The following is a 14,462-nucleotide window of genomic DNA, read 5'->3' as shown; positions in this document are numbered from 1 at the left end:
AAGGGATTAATAACCAGAATATATAAGAAGCTCAAATAACTCTATAGGGAAAAAATCTAATAAATCTGATTAAAAGATGGGCAAAAGATTTGAATAAACATTTCTTAAAAGAAGACATACAAATAGCAAACAGGCAAACAAAAAAGTGCTCAACATCATTGATCATAAGAGAAATGCAAATCAAAACTACAATGAAGTATCATCTCACCCCAGTTAAAATGGCTTTTAAACAGACAGGGAATAACAAACACTGCTGAGGACGCAGAGAAAAGGGAACCCTCAATACTCTATTGGTGGGAATGTAAATTAGTACAACCACTATGGAGATGAGTTTGCAGGTTCCTCAAAACACTAAAAAAAGAGCTACTACATGATCCAGCAATCTCACTGCTGGGTATATATCCAAAAGAAAGGAAATCAGTACATCAAAGATATATCAGCACACTCATGTTTGTTACAGCACTGTTCACAATAACCAAGATTTTGAAGCAACCTAAGTGTCCATCAACAGATGAATGGATAAAGAAAATGTGTTATTTATACAAAGTGGAGTACTATTCTGCCATAAAAAAGAATGGAACTTGCAACAACATGGATGGAACTGGAGGTCATTGGGTTAAGGGAAATGAGCCAGGCACAGAAAGACAAACATCGCATATTCTCACTTATTTGTAGTATCTGAAAGTCAAAACAATTAAACTCACAGAGAATAGAAGGATGGTCACCAGAGGCTGGGAAGGGTAGTGGGGGATGGGGGAAGGTGGGGATGGATAATGGGTACAAAAAAAAAAAATAGAAAGAATAAAAAAGGCGGAGCGTCATGGCTCATGCCTATAATCCCAGCACTTTGGGAGGCCGAGGTGGGCGGATCACTTGAGGTCAAGAGTTTGAGACCAGCCTGGCCAACATGGTGAAATCCCGTCTCTACTAAAAATACAAAAATCAGCCAGGGCTCACACCTATAATCCCAGCACTTTGGGAGGCCAAGGGGGCGTGGATCACCTGAGGTCAGGAGTTCAAGACCAGCCTGGCCAACATAGTGAAATCCTGTCTTTACTAAAAATACAAAAATCAGCCAGGTGTGGTGGCACACGCCTGTTATCCCAGCTACTTGGGAGACTGAGGCAGGAGAATCGCTTGAACCCAGAAGGTGGAGATTGCAAAAAAAAAAAATTAGCCAGGCATGGTGGTGTGCACCTGTAATCCCAGCTACTCAGGAGGCTGAGGCAGGAGAATTGCTTGAACCTGGGAGGCAGAGGTTGCAGTGAGCTGAGACCACGCCACTGCCCTCCAGCCTGGGCAACAAAGCAAGACTTTGTCTCAAAAAACAAACGAAAACAAAAAAGAATGAATGAAAAAGGCCTAGTATTTGACAGCACAACAGAATTATTATAGTTCAATAATAATTTAATTGTACATTTAAAATAACTAATAGAGTATAATGGATTGTTTGTAATACAAAGGATACGTGCTTGAGAGGATGGTATATCCAGTTTTCCATGATGTGAATATTACCAAATAATCTCATACCTGTACCAAAATATCTCACATACCTCATAAAGATATACACCTACTATGGCCTGGGTGCAGTGGCTCAAGCCTGTAATCCCAGCACTTTGGGAGGCTGAGGCAGGTGGATCACTTGAGGTCAGGAGTTCAAGACCAGCCTGGCCAACATGGTGAAACTCCATCTCAACTAAAAATACAAAAATTAGCTGGGGGTGGTGGCGAGTACCTGTAATCCCAGTTACCTGGGAGGCTGAGGTAGGAGAATAGCTTGAACCCGGGAGGTGGAGGTTGCAGTGAGCCAAGATTGCACCACTGCACTCCAGCCTGGGCGAAAGAGTGAGACTCTGCCTCAAAAAAACAAAACAAAACAAAAAAAAGATATACACCCACTATGTATCCACAGAAAATTTTTAAACTATTTCTTAAAAACTCTTAATAAGCTGTAAATATAATGCAATTATATCATAAACAGGTAGTATTTATTGCCTTAGGAAGATGTTTTTTAATATACGTAACTGTCACAGTGTATGTATATTTACACACACATACATGTAAACATATGTATTGTCAAGAACAAATAAATGAAAAGGGACAAGTTTTAAGCTCTTCATATTTTTCTTAAAAAAATGGAGGTTGAAATTTTATTTCATATAAACATTCCTTTTAAAAGTCATTCTATAGGTGTGCATGGTGGCTCATGCCTGTAATTTCAGCACTTTGAGAGGCCAAGTCGGGAGGATCGTTTGAGCCCAGGAGTTCAAGATCAGCCTGGGCAACATAGGGAAACCCCATCTCTACAAAAAAAAAAAAACAAAAAAACAAAAAACAAACAAACAAACAAACAAAGACACCTAGCCAAGTGTGGTGGCACACACCTGTGGGCCCAACTACTTGGAAGGTGAGGTAGGAGGATTGCTTGAACCCTGTATGTCGAGGTTGCAGTGAGCTGGATAGTGCCACTGCTCTCCAGCCTGGGTGACAGAGCAAGACTCCATTCTCTCTCTCTCTATCTCTCTCCCTCTCTATCTCCCTCTCTCTCTCCTTCCCTCCCTCCCTCCCTCTCTACCTATCTCCCTCCCTCCCTCAAGGTCATTCTATAAAGTTATGAGATTTTTAAAATTTTATGAAAATAGATACAGTAGTAGACCCAGCACGCTGGCTCATATTTGTAAATTCCAGCACTTTAGGAGGCCAAGGCGTGTGGATTGTTTGAGCCCAGGAGTTTGAGACCAGCCTGGGCAACATGGTGAAACTCTGTCTGTACAAAAAATAGAAAAATTAGCCTGGAGTGGTGGTACATGCCTGTAGCTTCAGCTACTCAGGAAGATGAGGTGGGAGGCTCACCTGAACCTGAGAGGTTGAGACTGCAGTGAGTCATGATAGTGCCACTGCACTCCAGCCTGGGTGCAGAGTGAGACACTGTCTCAAAAAAAAAAAAAAAAAAAAAAGAAAAGAAAAGAAAAAAGGAATAGTAAAAAATTTTCAATAATAAAAAACACAAATTAGATTATGTGTCTCAATTTTTTAAAAAAAGTATGGCATTATGGGATTTTTTCCATATTTCCTTGTTTAGAGAAAATTCGATAACTATGATAGACTTCAAATGCCACATATACTTATGGAAATAAAATATGGTCATTAGGAAACATTTATTCTCTTTAGAAAAGATTCATCACAACATCATTATAGTAAGCAAAGTATTTGCATAAGCTCTTTGGGTAATTAAAGACTACAGGTTTCAATTTGGTTATATTTAAAATTTTTATTTAGGAATGTCATAAAAGGTAAAATAATGCTGGCCAGGCTATTTAGATTTCAAGATTCAAAATGAGATTTTTTTCTTCCCTATAATAAACACCTCTAATGAGTAAAAGGATTCAAATGCAGGAAATGGGTTTAATGTTAAATATTTTCAGTCTTTCCTAACTGCCAAGTTGCTGAGGAAGGTGGATAAAAACATTGGTGTATGTTAAGAGTTGATAGCCATGATTGTGGGAAGTGGTAAAAATGGAAAATCAGACAATTTTTAAATCATACTCGATGTTTACAGCAGCTTTGTTCATAAATAAGCTAAAAACTGCAGCTTTATTTGGGATAACCAAACACACAAAGAAATCTAAATATCCATCATCAGGGGAATGGATAAACAAATTATGCCATATCTGTACAATGAAATACCACTCAGCAATAAAAAGGATAGACTATCATACACATAGCAAAATAGATTAATCTCAAAATAAGTATGCAGAGTAAAAGAAGCCAGACCAAAAAAATGAGTACATACTATGTGACTCCATTTATATAAAACTCTAGAAAATGCAAACAAATCTATAGCAACAGAAAGCTAATCAGTAGCTGCTTGGGGAAGGGACGATAGGTTTGGTAGTGACAGATAAAAAAAACGGCAAGGCCAGGCATGGTGGCTCATGCCTGTAATTCCATCCCTTTGGGAGGCCAAGGCAGGTGGATCACCTGAGGTCAGGAGTTCAAGACCAGCCTGACCAACATGGTGAAACCCCATCTCTACTAAAAAAAAACAAGATTAGCCGGGTGTAGTAGCACATGCCTGTAATCCCAGCTACTTGGGAGGCTGAGGCAGGGGAATCACTTGAACTCAGGAGGCAAAGGTTGCAGTGAGCCAAGACTGCGCCATTGCCCTCCAGTCTGGGCAATAGAGTGAGACTCTGGAAAGAAAGGAAAGGAGAGGGGAGGGGAGGGGAGGGGAAGGGGAAAGGAAAGAAAAGAGAGAAAGAGAAAAGAGAGAAAAGGAAGGAAAGGAAAGGAGGAGGGAGGGAGGGAAGGGAAGGGGAAGGCGAAAGACAGAGAGAGAAAGAAAGAAGAAGAAAAAGAGAAAAGGGCAAGAGGAAACTTTTTGGGGTGATGGAAATGTTCACTCTATTAGTTGTGGCAATGGTCTCATGAAGGTATACATATGTCAGTATTTTTAAAATTGTATCCTTTAACTATGTGCAGCCCATTATATGTCAACTATATTTCAATAAGCCCTTTAAAAATTTTATTGGGAAAAAAGCCATACATATAATTAGTGATTATTAAAGAGCACAATGTTATAGAATTAAAACTAAGATACTACACTAATGAAAGTTCATCTATGTTAAGGTAACACTTTGGTCCTACTTGTAGAATAACATCTTTTTTATGGATGTATAAGGCTCTGAGATGTAGTTTAACAAGCATGCACCTTTTAGTTCATTAATGACAATGAGAGATGTAAAGACCCACTTGTAATATTCTTGATTAAAAGAATTCCACTCATCAACAAAGTTAAAGTAGAATACCAATGCCTTTAAGTCTTACGGACTTAATTTTTTAAAGGATGAACTTTTTAAAAAATCAGCCTTTACAAGGATATATATATCATCCAAAACTATATGCTCTGAGAAATGTATTCTAAACAGAATTCTAAACAGAAATCATTTGGCTTAAGAACCTTTAGGTTTTTATAGAACACAAGTGAAAATGGACCATACGCATTAAATTGAAGAGTTTTTTGTAATTCAAATATCATGCTAATTATCAATGCAATACATCCATCTCTTGAAATGTTATTTAGCCACCAAAATTTTTAATATTAGCTGTTTAATATTATTTTTCTTAGACATAAAGATTTCATAATACATTTATATCAACATTTGTCATTACTAAATACTATTTTAAAATTCAGGAGTTCTTGACTATGATTCCTTCATGATCTCTAAACAGAGTGAAATGAGCACTTGGTCATATAAAACAGAATGCTAGAATTATGGGACATTCATTTTGTAAAAAATGGTATAAGTACCTCTAAATTCTCAACAGTGAATAGCTATAATACCTACAGATGAAACACAAGCAAAGAGGATTTTTAAAGTAATTACAAGTACCTAAATAAATATTTTGGAGATGCACATGGATACGCAGATCTTTTCCTTAAAAATCCAAGTGTCAAACCAAGAAGCTGAATAATGCTTATTTATATATATACATATCGATTTAGAGTAAGAAAAACTTTTAAAACATGTTGTTAAAGGAGGTTTCCTATAAATTATCACACAATAATTTTATGGTTTCATGGAACCAATTTGATTTATCCTTCTAGGAGATTCTTATTGTATTACAGACTAAAAGAAAAGACTACCTATAGACTATTTAAGCAGCTGTTGCTGAAATAGCTTCTTTTAAAAGAACTAAAGTTCAAACAACAATTTACTAAATCTGTAGGTAGTACAGCTCATTAAATGTTCCCATTTGATAGTATATTATAGCTTGATATTCAATTCAACACACATTAATGAATTCTACTATGTCTTCACTGAAACGAGTGCTGAAGACAACAGATAAATAAAAAGAGGAACCAAGATTTACAGAATACCTACTAGAAGCTACACAATTTGCCAGGCACTGTACACAAATCATAATAAGTAAGACCCAAGTCAAAACACGAAATTCATTTATGTTCCATATATAACTTATATACATCACCTAAAAGTAATTTTATACAATATTTTTAATAATTTTGTGCATGAAACAAAGACTGTGTACATTTAATGATCAGAAAGCGAAGGTATCACTATCTCTGCCACCCATGAGGACAATCTGTGGTTGTTAAGCATCACCATCATTCCTGTCTTTATATGCTACCAATATGCAAACATTTTCTTTTTTAAAAAATTTTACATCTTTTAAATAAAACTTATCCTTGTGCAGAAGCCATGCTAATCTTCTCTGTATCATTCCAATTTTAATATATGTGCTTCCAAAGCAAGCACAGCAATCATTTTCTTACACTTATTCACATATAAGTACTCAACAGGAAAAAATATGACATATCATTAATACAATAAAAAATAATGTGTTCATGGTAAGTAAGCAGCATGGTAGCATCATCAGAACACCTACGCTGGTTGCAAACAACATTAACAATGGCAGGCTTTCAGTCTCTACCTACAATGTTGAGCCTTGTACTGTATGCTGTATTTTTATTATTATTACTTTTTAGGTGAGAAAAGACATGAAGCAGTTGAGGGACCAAGAAATGCATCCTCTAGAAACGCATTCTGTTGGATGGCTTTTTAAAATGTTTCATCCAAAAAATTCCAGAAGATAACATCAAAAAAACCCTTCTAGACATTGGCTTAGACAAAGACTTCATGACCAAGAAACCAAAAGCATATGCAATAAAACCAAAGATAAATAAGTGGGACTTAACTACACTAAAGAGCTTCTGCTCAGCAAAAGGAACAGTCAGCAGAGTAAACAGACAACCCACAGAGTGGGAGAAAATCTTCACAATTTATACAACTGACAAAGGACTGATATCCAGAATCTACAAGGAACTCAAACAAGTTGGCAAGAAAAAAATAAATAATCCCATCAAAAAGTGGGCTAAGGACATGAATAGACAATTCTCAAAAGAAGATACATAAATGGCCAACAAACATGAAAAAATGCTCAACATCACTAATGATCAGGGAAATGCAAATCAAAACCACAATGCAATACCACCTTACTCCTGCAAGAATGGCCATAATCAAAAAATCAAAAAATAATAGATGTTGGTGTGGATGCGGTAAAAAAGGAACACTTCTACACTGCTGGTGGGAATGTAAACTAGTACAACCACTAATGTGAAGATTCCTTAAAGAATTAACAGTAGAAATTCCATTTGATCCAGCAATCCCACTCTTGGGTATCTACCTCCCACTCTTGGATATCTACCCAGAGGAAAAGAGGTCATTATACAAAAAAGATACCTGCACACGCATGTTTATAGCAGCACAATTCGCAATTGCAAAAATACGGAACCAGCCCAAATGCCCATCAATCAACAAATAGATAAAGAAATTGTGGGGTGATGGGGGTTCCAAGATGGCCGAATAGGAACACCTCCAGTCTACAGCTCCCAGCGTGAGGGACGCAGAAGACGGGTGATTTCTGCATTTCCAACTGAACTTTGAAGAGAGTAGTGGTTCTCCCAGTATGGAGTTTGAGATCTGAGAAAGGACAGACTGCCTCCTCAAGTAGGTCCCTGACCCGGGAGCAGCCTAACTGGGAGGCAACCCCCAGTAGGGTCAGACTGACACCTCACACAGCGGGTACCCCTCTGAGACGAAGCTTCCAGAGGAATGATCATGCAGCAACATTTGCTGTTCAGCAATATTCGCTGTTTGCAGCCTCCAATGCTGATACCCAGGCAAACAGCGTCTGGAGTGGACCTCCAGCAAACTCCAACAGACCTGCAGCTGAGGGTCCTGACGGTTAGAAGGAAAACTAACAAACAGAAAGGACATCCACACCAAAATGCCATCTGTAAGTCACCATCATCAAAGACCAAAGGTAGATAAAACCACAAAGATGGGGAAATAACAGAGTAGAAAAGCTGAAAATTCTAAAAATCAGAGCACCTCTCCCCCTCCAAAGGAACGCAGCTCCTCGCTAGCAACGGTACAAAGCTGGACAGAGAATGACTTTGACAAGTTGAGAGAAGAAGGATTCAGACGATCAAACTTCTCCAAGCTAAAGGAGGAAGTTCGAACCCAACTCAAAGAAGCTAAAAACCTTGAAAAAAGATTAGACGAATGGCTAACTAGAATAACCAGTGTAGAGAAGTCCTAAAATGACCTGATGGAGCTGAAAATCATGGCATGAGAACTACATGATGAATGCACAAGCTTCAGTAGCCGATTCAATCAACTGGAAGAAAGGATATCAGTGATGAAGCTGAAATGAAGCGAGAAGTTTAGAGAAAAAAGAGTAAAAAGAAATGAACAAAGCCTCCAAGAAATATGGGACTATGTGAAAAGACCAAATCTACGTCTGATTTGGTGTACCTGCAAGTGAAAGGGAGAATGGAAGCAAGTTGGAAGACACTCTTCAGGATATTATCCAGGAGAACTTCCCCAACCTAGTGAGGCAGGTCAACATTCAAATTCAGGAAATACAGAGAACGCCACAAAGATACTCCTCGAGAAAAACAATTCCAAGACATGTAATCGTCAGATTCATCAAAGTTGAAATGAAGGAAAAATGTTAAAGGCACCCAGAGAGAAAGGTCGGGTTACCCACAAAGGGAAGCCCATCACACTAACAGCGGATCTCTCGGCAGAAATTCTACAAGCCAGAGGAGAGTGGGGGCCAATATTCAACATTCTTAAAGGAAAGAATTTTCAACCCAGAATTTCATATCCAGCCAAACTAAGCTTCATAAGTGAAGGAGAAATAAAATACTTTACAGACAAGCAAATGCTGAGAGATTTTGGCACCACCAGGCCTGCCCTAAAAGAGCTCCTGAAGGAAGCACTAAACATGGAAAGGAACAACTGGTACTAGCCACTGCAAAATCATGCCAAATTGTAAAGACCATTGAGGCTAGGAAGAAACTGCATCAACTAACGAGCAAAATCACCAGCTAACATCATAATGACAGGATCAAATTCACACATAACAATATTAACTTTAAATGTAAATGGACTAAATGCTCCAATTAAAAGACACAGACTGGCAAGTTGGATAAAGAGTCAAGACCCATCAGTGTGCTGTATTCAGGAAACCCATCCCACGTGCAGAGACACACATAGGCTCAAAATAAAAGGATGGAGGAAGATCTACCAAGCAAATGGAAAACAAAAAAAGGCAGGGGTTGCAATCCTAGTCTCTGATAAAACAGACTTTAAACCAACAAAGATCAAAAGAGACAAAGAAGGCCATTACATAATGGTAAAGGGATCAATTCAACAGGAAGAGCTAACTCTCCTAAATATATATGCACCCAATACAGGAGCACCCAGATTCATAAAGCAAGTCCTTAGTGACCTAGAAAGAGACTTAGACTCCCACACAATAATAATGGGAGACTTTAACACCCCACTGTCAACATTAGACAGATCAACAAGACAGAAAGTTAACAAGGATACCCAGGAATTGAACTCAGCTCTGCACCAAGCAGACCTAATAGACATCTACAGAACTTTCCACCCCAAATCAACAGAATATACATTTTTTTCAGCACCACACCACACCTATTCCAAAATTGACCACATAGTTGGAAGTAAAGCTCTCCTCAGCAAATGTAAAAGAACAGAAATTATAACAAACTATCTCTCAGACCACGGTGCAATCAAACTAGAACTCAGGATTAAGAAACTCACTCAAAGCTGCTCAACTACATGGAAACTGAACAACCTGCTCCTGAATGACTACTGGCTACATAACGAAATGAAGGCAGAAATAAAGATGTTCTTTGAAACCAACAAGAACAAAGACACAACATACCAGAATCTCTGGGACACATTCAAAGCAGTGTGCAGAGGGAAATTTATAGCACTAAATGCCCACAGGAGAAAGCAGGAAAGATCTAAAATTGACACCCTAACATCACAATTAAAAGAACTAGAAAAGCAAGAGCAAATACATTCAAAAGCTAGCAGAAGGCAAGAAATAACTAAAATCAGAGCAGAACTGAAGGAAATAGAGACACAAAAAACCCTTCAAAAAATTAATGAATCCAGGAGCTGGTTTTTTGAAAGGATCAACAAAATTGATAGACCGCTAGCAAGACTAATAAAGAAGAAAAGAGAGAAGAATCAAATAGACGCAATAAAAAATGATAAAGAGAACAAAACTTAGACATTTCTGGGAATCCTTTGTGTGTGAAAAAGACCCAAAACCCATGTACAAACTAATGGCAGTGACCAGAATCCTCCTGTTAACTTTTAAAACTATCTATTTCATTATGAAGTATGAGTGACTGAGGCTCAGCCAACAATAGCTTCTACTTTGCCTCTAGATTGTCTTTGGAGTCTAAAGGCCTTACTACCAGATGGGGTGTTAGCGTAAGTGGATGGAATTATTCAACTCATTTGTTTAAAGAGTTCATTTAAGTTCACTGTGGTCTTTTGCTTTTCTTAAACTAAAAAATAAATAAATAAATAAATAAATAAATTCTAGCTGCTAGACAATGTGAGACATTGTGGTTTTTGAACTACAGAAAAATTGTATGAATGAATTGGCGCAGTCTGTAGCATCTTTCTCTGACTTCTCCTTTGTGATAATAGCACACATTTGTCAACTATAAAATTAGATAGGGCTTGCTGTCAAAAATTTTTTAATCTATGACTTGTCCCTTGATATAAGAAAGAAAAAAAACTTAAAAATCATGTAATCAATTCCTTAATGTTGAAAATATTTCTTCTTTTTGATATCATAAATGATTATAGCTGAAGCTAACGGTTGTTGAACTGATCTTAGAATCAAAACTGTCTTCCACAAGCCACCATACAATACTTGATTTATCTACAACCTAATCCCTAGAAGACAAACTTCAGCACTATGGCCCAGGAACAAGGGACACAGGCCTAGTTCTGCCAGAAACCAACGAGGGAAAGGCTGAGCCCTGCACAAACATCCGCTGGTGGGGCCCATAGCCCAGGTGTATGTGCAGGGCATGCAGAGGGGACAACTGCCTGTTTTCTCCACTCACCATGGCCTACCCACTGGCAGTCACATAGGCCTGCCTCAGCATCTGAGACCATGGTGTGGCCACAGCCTTCGCCACCTTGGGAAGCCACCCTGGGAAGCTGACCTCCCCATCCACCTCAGAATCCATCTTTGCTGTGAAAGAGAAGCCCAGCTTTTCCTGAAGTTTATTTAATCTGGCACTAATACATCCATGTTAGCCGTCTATCATTACTGTTTGGATGCTATATCTTTTTGCATACAATTGCTTTCAATCTATCTGTGTCTTTATTTTTAAAGTATATCTCTTGGTATTTTTAAAATTTGTTCTGATAATCTCTACCTTTTAATTGGAATGTTCATTAACATTTAATATTTAGGTCCATGATTTTATTATTTGTTTTCCTTCTGTCCCTTCTTTTACTTTTTGCCTACATTTTTTGGATTATTTGAATACATTTTAAAATTCCTTTTTAATTTAATCTATCAGCCTTTATTTTAGTTGTTGTTCTATGATTACAATATACATCCTTAGCTTTTCATGCTCTACTTAGAATATCATATCACTTCAAAAAAATGTAGAAACACTGCATTCGTATAGAACCAACTAAACATCCCCCTTTCTGCTACTGGTGTCACATGTATCACATCTACATACACTATAAACTCTATAAGACAACACTATAATTTTATGTAAAACAATCAATTACATTTTAAATAAACTAAGAGAAAAAACTAGTGCTTATATTTACCCCACTATTCACCATTTTCATTTCTGATGCATTTCACTTCTTCATCACTGAAGTACCCATCCATCATTTTCCTTCTACCTGAAGAACATGTTTTGGAATCTCTTGTAGTACAAGTTTGTTGGTGATAAATTCTCTTAGGTATTTTTCTTTTCTTTTCTTTTCTTTTTTTTTGAGATGGAGTTTCGCTCTTGTTGTCTAAGCTGGAGTGCAATGGCACAATCTTGGCTCACTGCAACCTCCACCTCTCAAGTTCAAGTGATTCTCCTGCCCCAGCCCCCCAAATAGCTGGGATTACAGGTATGCGCCACCATGCCCAGCTAATTTTGTATTTTTGGTAGAGACAGGGTTTCACCATGTTGGCCAGGCTGGTCTCAAACTCCTGACCTCAGGTGATCCACCCGCCTTGGCCTCCCAAAGTGCTGAGATTACAGGCATAAGCCACCGTGCCCAGGAGAGGCATTTTTCTTTTTAATCTTAGAATGTCTTTATTTTGCCTTCATTCTTTTATTTATTTATTTATTTGAGAGACAGAGTCTCATTCTGTTGCCCAGGCTAGAGTGCAGTGGCACAATTATAGCTCACTGCAGCCTCAAATTTGTGGGCTCAAGTGATTCCCCAACCTCAGCCTCCTGAGAAGCTCCCACTACAGGCATGTGCCACCACACCAGCTAATTTTTTCTAAATTTCTTGTAGAGATGGGGTCTCACTATGTTGCTCAGGTAGGTCTTAAACTCCTAGCCCCAAGCAATCCTCCTGCCTCAGCCTCCCAAAGCACTGGGATTACAGGTGTGAGCTACTGTCTTCATTCTCGCAGGAAGTTCTAGAATAAGATTCTAAGTTGATGGTTCTTCCTCTCAACATTTTAAAGATGTTCCACTGTCTCTGAGCTCCAAAGTTTCTAACAGAAGTCATCAGTTCCCAATCATCATTCCTCCATGCAGAGACCAGCTCGCTTGTGGAGACCCTAACCCAGCGGCGCTAGAGAAATTAAAGACACATGTACAGAAATATAGTGTGTGTAGTGGGAAATCAGGGGTCTCACAGCCTTCAGAGCTGAGAGCCTCGAACAAAGATTTACCCACATATTTATTGACAGCAAGCCAGTGATAAGCATTTTTTCTATGGATTATAGATTAACTACAAGTATTCCTTATGGGAAACAAAGGGATGGGCTGAAATAAAGGGACGGGCTCTGGCTAGTTATCTGCAGCAGGAACATGTCCTTAAGGCATCGATCACTCATGCTATCATTTGTGGTTTAAGAATGCCTTAAGCGGTTTTCTGCCCTGGGTGGGCCAGGTGTTCCTTGCCCTCATTCCAGTACACCCACAACCTTCAGCGTGGGCATCATGGCCATCACAAATGTGTCACAGTGCTGCAGAGATTTTGTTTATGGCCAGTTTTGGGCCAGTTTATGGCCAGATTTTGGGGGCCTGTTCCCAAAACCTCTATATTTAATGTGTCATGTTTTCTCTGGTTGCTTTCTAGATTTGCTCTTTACCTTAGGTTTTTAGCAGTTTTACTAAAGTGTGCTTAATTTATTCTGCTTTAAGTTCACTAAGTTTCTGGAACCTATAAATTCATGTGTTTCAGATTTGGAAATTTTTCAGTCACTGTTTTTTCAAAAGTTTTTCTGCCTCATTCTCTCCTCTTTGTCTTCTGGGATTCTAATTGGAAATATGTTAGAAGCTTGCACAGTTCCTCACATTCCTAATGCTCTGTTTCTTTTCTTCTAATTATTTTCTTTCTATTCTTTACATGGGATAATTTTAAGTTATTTGAACCTTTCCTCTGTTATCTCCATTCTGCTATTAAGCCCATCAAGCGAATTTTTATACAAGATATTATATTTTATAGTTCTAGAATTTAAATTTTTTATGATTTCAGTTCTCTGCTGAGATTTCTTGTCTTTTCACTCATTCTGAACATATTTTCTTTACCTCACCCTCTCCCAGCAATTGCTTCCCCAGCTGCTTTATAATAGTTGTCTGCTAATCCAGTTCATATTGGGGGATAGTCTCTGTTAACTGCTTTTTGTCTTCAGAATGGGACACATTTTCCTCATTTTCAATTTTGGATTGTATCCTGGACCTCATGAATGTTATACTGTGAATTTCATTTTCTTCACTGAAGAGTGTTGATATTTTTGCTTTAGTAGGCAATTATCTTGCTTGGATTCAAACTACAAACTCTTCTCTTGGGCAGCAACTCAAATCTCAGTTCTGGACCTACCCCTAGTTGGGTAGCTGTTAGTCTGCCCTGCATATGCATGGTTCAGAAGTCAGTCTGAGATTTGGGCAGGGGTTACACACAGAACCTCAGGCTATACCAATCTAGTTCTCTCTGGGATCCATTTCTCATTTTCCAGCAGTAGTTCTTACCGCAAACTCTGTCATCTGGTTTTTCAGGCCAGAAAGACTGGATTTTCTATGAGAATAGCAGGTATCAATGCAGCACTGACTTCACCCTGCCCTGAGGCTGGTATCATGAAAAACAGGAAACTCTCCATGCTGGACATGCTTCCAAGTGTTGTCTTTCCTCAAGAATCTGCCAGCCTTTTTTTTTTTTTTTTTTACTCTCCAGGACCTTCACATAGTTGTGTAGAGTATTTTGCTCAGAATTTATCATTATTATCTGCAGAAAGATCATTTGGCTATGGCCTTACATATACTGAAGAGGTTTTAGTTTTTAATAGGGAACTCAACCCATTTATATTCCCTGTCAGTGAAATATCTGATCTTGTTTCAC

General features: G+C 38.3%; 1 protein-coding gene and 1 non-coding gene across 8 annotated transcripts in view; both read right to left on the bottom strand.

Annotated features, from left to right (window-relative positions):
* Positions 1-14,462, bottom strand: part of AFG1L (AFG1 like ATPase) — a 239,095-nt gene that overhangs the window by 135,666 nt on the left and 88,967 nt on the right. The gene's annotated exons all lie outside the window — the stretch shown is intronic.
* LOC112209575 (U6 spliceosomal RNA) lies at positions 6,174-6,278 on the bottom strand. Its single transcript, XR_002944412.1, has one exon. It is a non-coding gene; the product is annotated as a U6 spliceosomal RNA (small nuclear RNA).

Source organism: Pan troglodytes, chromosome 5, assembly GCF_028858775.2.
Source record: "Pan troglodytes isolate AG18354 chromosome 5, NHGRI_mPanTro3-v2.0_pri, whole genome shotgun sequence".
In the NCBI taxonomy this organism is placed as follows: domain Eukaryota; kingdom Metazoa; phylum Chordata; class Mammalia; order Primates; family Hominidae; genus Pan; species Pan troglodytes.
Note: the sequence above shows the minus strand (reverse complement) of the source record. Positions and strands in the feature narration are given on the sequence as shown.